Source organism: Psammomys obesus, unplaced genomic scaffold (genome assembly GCF_907164565.1).
Source record: "Psammomys obesus unplaced genomic scaffold, mPsaObe1.curated_primary_1811, whole genome shotgun sequence".
NCBI lineage: Eukaryota > Metazoa > Chordata > Mammalia > Rodentia > Muridae > Psammomys > Psammomys obesus.
Window position 1 is genome coordinate 28,183,812 of NW_026593286.1, and position 6,362 is coordinate 28,190,173.

Consider the following 6,362-nt stretch of genomic DNA (forward strand, 5'->3'; position numbering starts at 1 on the left):
GATAGATAGATAGATAGATAGATAGATAGATAGATAGATAGATAGATCTATCTATCTATAGATCTTGATAGATCAGTAAGTTGGGGAATCAAGATGTTGGGACCCTTCTTTATTCAGCACTGCCAGGTTGAGGTTTTACTGGGTTGGCGGAGGAGGGGTGCCATTTCCAAACAAATTCTGAAATCACGGAGAAATTCTTACTCTGGGTTTCTAGGTAGATAGTGCCCTATCAATGCACAGTAGGGCCTTGGATACCCTTCCTGGAGGACCGCTGGGATTCAGGTCCCAGTTTTCTGCACCTGCCTGCTAGTGGAGAGTGGCTCCTGGTTTCTGAAAGGCAGGTGATTTGGGTAACAGCAACTAGAACTGTCCAGGGGAAAAAGCGGTTTCATGTGAACATTAAAAGGAAGGCTGTGGGAGACTCAAGCATCCATACTCTGCGAGTGACCTTGAATTATTCACCTCTCTGTGCCTCAATCTCCTCACCTGCCAAATGAGGATGAGACAAGGTCAGGACAGTCTCTGACTCATGGTGAGTCCCAAATTAAGTACTTATGGCAACAATACAATTGTCACTCCTGTGCTATCTCTCTATGTCTCGAATTAATTTTGCCCTAGTACAATTGAGTTGGATCATAACATCAGTGCATTCGGAAATGTAACCATGCATTCCACAAGATGTAGGAAAAAAAAAGACTTCATGAGGATGTCTATGTTTTCTTTTAAAAATTATGATTAAAAAAATGGCATTTTTGTATGCATGGTGTATGTATGTGAGTGTTCAGGAATCCACACCTAAGCTCAAACTCTTACCCATTGAGTTGTGTTGTCCAGCTCAAAACTCACCTTTTAATAAACAACTCCTTACATATTTCTCTTTTGAACTAGGTCTATATGTTCATCCGTATATCTCATAGAGTGGCTATTGTTAGTAAGATTAATAGTGGCGACTTGCTTGCCCTGCCCCTTAGGCTATAATCATTTAATTAGTCTGAGATTTCATTGGCAATGTTTAAACTTCCCACTCAAGCATTAAAATCACACAATAAAAGAATGCCTAATCCAGAAGACCAGTAATTGGGTCTTCCATTATTGATGAAACTGCTTCTAATGCATTTTTATTAAAAATAAGAACTTATCTGAGAAGTTACTCACTTTTAGATACATGATAAGCTGTTTTTCCCTTGCTGAGAATTATATTAATGTTTGTATATTTATGTGCATGACTTCTATATCTAGTGATTCCTTTCACTCATATGTAGATACATACATATATAAAAACAATAAATAATGTACTACTAATTGTTGGGTGAGTGTTCTGCTTCTGTAGGTCTTAGAAAGGTGGTGTGTCTATGGGTTCCATAATAGAGAGTTTCTCTGCAGATGAATAGAGACAGATCAGGAGAAAAGCCTAAGAGGGACTATGGGAAAGAGGTGGATCCTGTCCTCGCTAAGAGGAAGGCTCCCCAGAGAGTTGGAGCTGTGATGGGAGAATACATTCCTGCTAGTAGGTTGCAGCAAGACAAGTAAGAGTCTGGAGAGACAGGGCTAGTGGGGCTCTGAGTCTGTTGCAGGAGCTATAGTCTCCAGTGGATGGGGTTGAGGTGGGAGGAGGGGCAAACAGGCTGCTATCAGGATTAAGGGGGAGAATGGTGAGACTATAATGGGGGTTAGGAAGGACAGTCAGATTTACATACCTGAGTCCTAGCCTAGTGGTCACAGGGAGTCTCTGATAGACAGCTTAGGTATCAGGGGTGCCACAAAGGAATGGAGCTTAGATAAAGGGAAAGGCTGAGAGGGTCTACAACTTGAAGATTCCAATAATATCAAGCACTCCAAAAGTACTTAGTGAAAATAAAGTTAAAGACCCTTCTAAAATAAAGGGCTTGTGTCCAGTAGAACATTAGGGATAGGATCAAAATTACAATGCTTTCTAGTTTTTCAACATGAAAATAGAGGAAGCCAAAAATATGTCAAGATGACTTGCTTTCATTATTAATTTGGCCCTGCATTATTATGAGCAATGAACTTGGGCAAACATTGAGAAACACTTTCCTGGTTTCATGGGGAGTTGTGATGTGAAATTAATAGCCTTAAAACTCTTCAAATGAAAAATTATTATAAATTCCAAGCAGGAAGTCATAACACCACTTACTCTCCAATATATTCTACTTTATCATTCATTTTAGACTACATTTACTGAAATTTTTGTGTATTTGATTTTTTTTTTAGTGAATTCCCTAAAGGCAAAACATCTTATGTGCTTTAATAGATACCATTGAAGACCCATTAGCCTTGAAAAAAATTCTCCATAAACTCCAAATGTATAATTTCCCAAATTATGTTATCTATGCTAACTGTGTCCATAATGGGCCTAATTACCTTCTTGCCTATCTCAGTATTCCAAATATTGATCATCATTCCAAGCTTATCACAATGTCTTGCTCCCTATTCATTACCATGGGGCATAATGCAATCTAGCTTTAGCATTATCTGCTGTCATTTGGGTCTCAGATCTCTTACTGGCAATTTGCAAGTTCGATGGGAGCAGGGTTTTTTTTTTTTTTTCTTAGTCTCATAAATCCCAGAGTATTTTATCATTTCTTAAGCTCATGTCCAAATGTTCAATAATGAACTTATTATAATTCATACATTTGCATAATCTCTTTTATTCTGTCTCCAAACACTGTTTTAAAGTGGAAATATCCATAGAAAATATAGGAAGATTATGTGAACAAATGGTCCTTGGATTATGAGAATGTGAATGGCCCTCCAGGTATATTATAATGTTTGCAAAGGGTTATTACATATTTGAAATATCATTCCCTAAAATTCCTTCTTTTATATTAACTATCAAGATCTTCAGACACAATGAGGTTTTTTTATTTGTTTGTTTGTTTGTTTCAGGACTCAAATTATATTCAACAAATGTAATGAAATTCTAACTCACTACATATATAAAAATGTCACAATTTTTATTTTTCATTTTGTAAATTAGAAATGTAATTTATGATTCAATCCAAAGGAGCCAACTTATTAAATATCTATCTATCTATCTATCTATCTATCTATCTATCTATCTATCTATCTATCTAATGTGTCGGTCTATCTGTGTAAAACTGTACCTGATAAGGCAATTGAACACAACCTCATCATCAATATACTGGATTGTCTTAATATTTTCACTTCCTTCCTGTAAGTTTTCTTGAACTTTAAACATAGACATATTTGCCTATAAAATAACATATTACAAAATTAAGGAACCAGTATTGATCTCTGAGAAGGGCAATATTGCTATTTTAAAAGAACTCATTTGAGGGCAAAACAATCTGCAGTTTCCTGTATATGAAACTGGACCTGTGAATGCCACCTACTCTTTCCTTAGCATCATCAGTGGCATAGTCTCAGCCCAGAGAAGTACTCAGTTGATGATTAATGTAGGAATAGAGGAGCACACAGCAGGGAGGGGTGGTTAAGACCCTCTAACGTCTTTCTTGTTCAGTGATGGGAGGTTTTTCTATCTGGAGAGGCACCCTCTACTGCTTCCTTTCCTCCAAGCCCTCAGACAGCATCTGTTCCTTGTTAACACAACCCCCATGCTCTTTTCTGTCGCTTTCAACGATTTAACATCTCCCACTCCACCTGTAATTACTCACTCATCTCTGTATTTTGCCTTTCTTTTTACACGAGTCATTCCTTCACTTACCTTCTTTCTTTGTAACAGTTACCGTTTCTACCATTTCTACTTAATGTGCACTTTAGTTGTATTTTTATCACCACCAGGAGAACAGCTTTGTCTTCCAGCTACTCCTTGTATATCTTAGTGATGGGCTTTCCACTCTGAATACAGGCCGTTTTGGTGATTTTTTTCCTATCTCTTTTTACTCTTTTGTGTGGCTGCCTTAGCTGTACATCTTTCTTCTGCTTTGTATTATTGAGTGTGTTGTCTTTATGTGGGTTGTATACCACACTACTCCAAAAGCATAATATAAAGAATTCTAATGACAGCTCTCCTAAAACCTTGGCATAACTAGATGTCCATGTGTAAGGTATCCTCGCAAAACATGTTACATACATACTAGGTGTCTGCATTTTTTATTTGCGTGCTTGATTTTTTTTTTTATTACTCCTTTCAGAATTTCAGCAGGAGGCTTTGGATCATATTCGCCCATACCCAGATCCATCTGCCCCCTATCTGCCCAACTTAGTGTACCACCCCATTCCTATTTGTGCTACCCATATCGTCTTGGATATGTGGCCTATTACTGGGGCATGGTTGATATACCAAGGGCTATACTCTTAAAAACATTGGCTCTTCTTCTCACAGCAGCTATTGATTGTCACTAGCTCCATGGTTAGGGGTTAGACATCATTCCCACCTCCCCTCTCCATGCTGGGATGTAGTCTGGCTTGAGCTTGAATGGGTCTTGCACATGCTGTCATAACCTTAACACACTCATATGTGCAGCTGTTCTGTTCTGTCTAGAAGATACAGCTTCCTTGCACTCACCTGCCATCTCTCTCTTGTACAGTCTTTTTACCACCTCTGATCCCGGAACACCAGGAGGAACGATGTATTATAGATGTCCTATTGAGGGTATCTACAGTTTTAAGGGTAAACATGATTCTTTTTTTTTTAATTTCTAATTGTAATTTTTGTTTTGCAATTTATTCATTATATACCCCGATTGAAGCCCCCTCCCTCCACTCCTCCCAGTGCCACCTTCTCTTCCTCTTCCCCCTATCCCCTTGCCCTAGTCCACTGAAAGGGGGAGTTCTCCTCCTCTGCCATCTGCCCATAGCTTATCAAGTCTAAAAGGATAGCCATATTAAAATCTACAGACCTAAAGATGCTAAACGCTAAGGAGGACCCAAGGGAGGATGCTTAAATCTCATTCAGAATGGCAAACAGGATAGACACCAGAAATGATGGAAGAGAGGGAACAGGACGGGAGCCTACTATAGAGGGTCCTCTGAAAGGATTCACCCAACAGGGGATCAAAGCAGATGCTAAGACTCACAGTCAAACTTTGGGCAAGTTCAGGGAGTCTTATGAAAGAAGTGGGAAACAGAAGGACACAGAGTGGATAGGAGGCCCACAAGGAGACCAACAAAGCTAAAAAAATCTGAGCCCAGGGGTCCTGCAGAGACTGGTGCACCAACGGAGGACCATGCATGCAGAGGACCTAGACCTTCTGCTCAGATCTAGCTGATTGGAAGCTCATTCTCCATGTGGGTTCCTGAGTAAGGGGAACAGGGGCCGCCTCTGTCAAGAACTTGGTTCCATACTCTTTGATCACTTGCCCGTGGTGATGCAGCCTTACCAGGCCACAGAGGAAAATGATTCTTATACTTAAAAATATTTCTCTGCCTTTTATACTTAACTGAATATAACTTGAAAAGTTAGCTCCTTGGAGTCTTTTTTACTGTTCTTCACAGAAGTGGTAGCAAGTGAGAAGTTTTAGTTCTGTGTCAGTGTGAATCACGAGTTCTCTATAGGAATACTTTCAGCGAGACTTCAATTTAATGTGAAAATGTGAGGCCTGAATAAAGCCAGCCAGCAATGTTTACTAAGCGGCTCAGGAGTGCGTGTGCTCCTATGAGAAACAAGAAACGGGAAACAAGTGCGCTCCTAACCAACACTCCCCATTGCACCACAGCTTACCAAGTTCTTACAGAAGGACCACATCCTGCCCCATTGATTTCACCCAAGTCCAGCTGCCCGCTCCTGATAAGGAGGAGGAAGGAAGGGTACCTGTCAGCAGGGTGTGTCCTCCAGGGAGCAGTGGGGTCTGAACCACTTTCTTTCATGCTGTTAGCACCTAAACACTGAGTATATGTCTAGGGCTTCAAGATTCACATACTTTACATGTTCTGTAGTCAGTATGAGCTTCTACAACAATAATAACAAAAAAAAACCTAGGTGGCTTATGAATAATAGGAATTTCTCACAGCTCTGTAGCCAAGGAGTTTAAAGGTGAAGGAGCTGGCCCATTTGGTATCAAGTGAAGGTCCATTTTCCAGTCTGTAGATGAGTGTTTTGCCACCATACCTTCACATGACGGAAGGGCCTGTCTCCCTGCACACACCTGTCTGGACCTGCTGTACCTGTCTGCCTCTTCTTTCAGCTAGACCTAGTTCTGCTCATTCACTTCTATAGCTGAACTCATCTCTGAAACTTCTCTCGCAAACCAGTGGCAGACTCAGAGCAGCAGCTCAGTTGGAGCTCATTTTCTAATCAATACAGAAACTCTCACATCCCTATTGGCTTCCCAACTTTGGCTCTTCCAAACACCTTAGCCTCTTAACTCTACACACACACACACACACACACACACACACACACACACACACACACACAC

General features: G+C 40.2%; 1 protein-coding gene across 1 annotated transcript in view; it reads right to left on the minus strand.

Annotated features, from left to right (window-relative positions):
• Pard3b (par-3 family cell polarity regulator beta) overlaps nt 1-6,362 on the minus strand; it is a 517,239-nt gene that overhangs the window by 281,636 nt on the left and 229,241 nt on the right. The gene's annotated exons all lie outside the window — the stretch shown is intronic.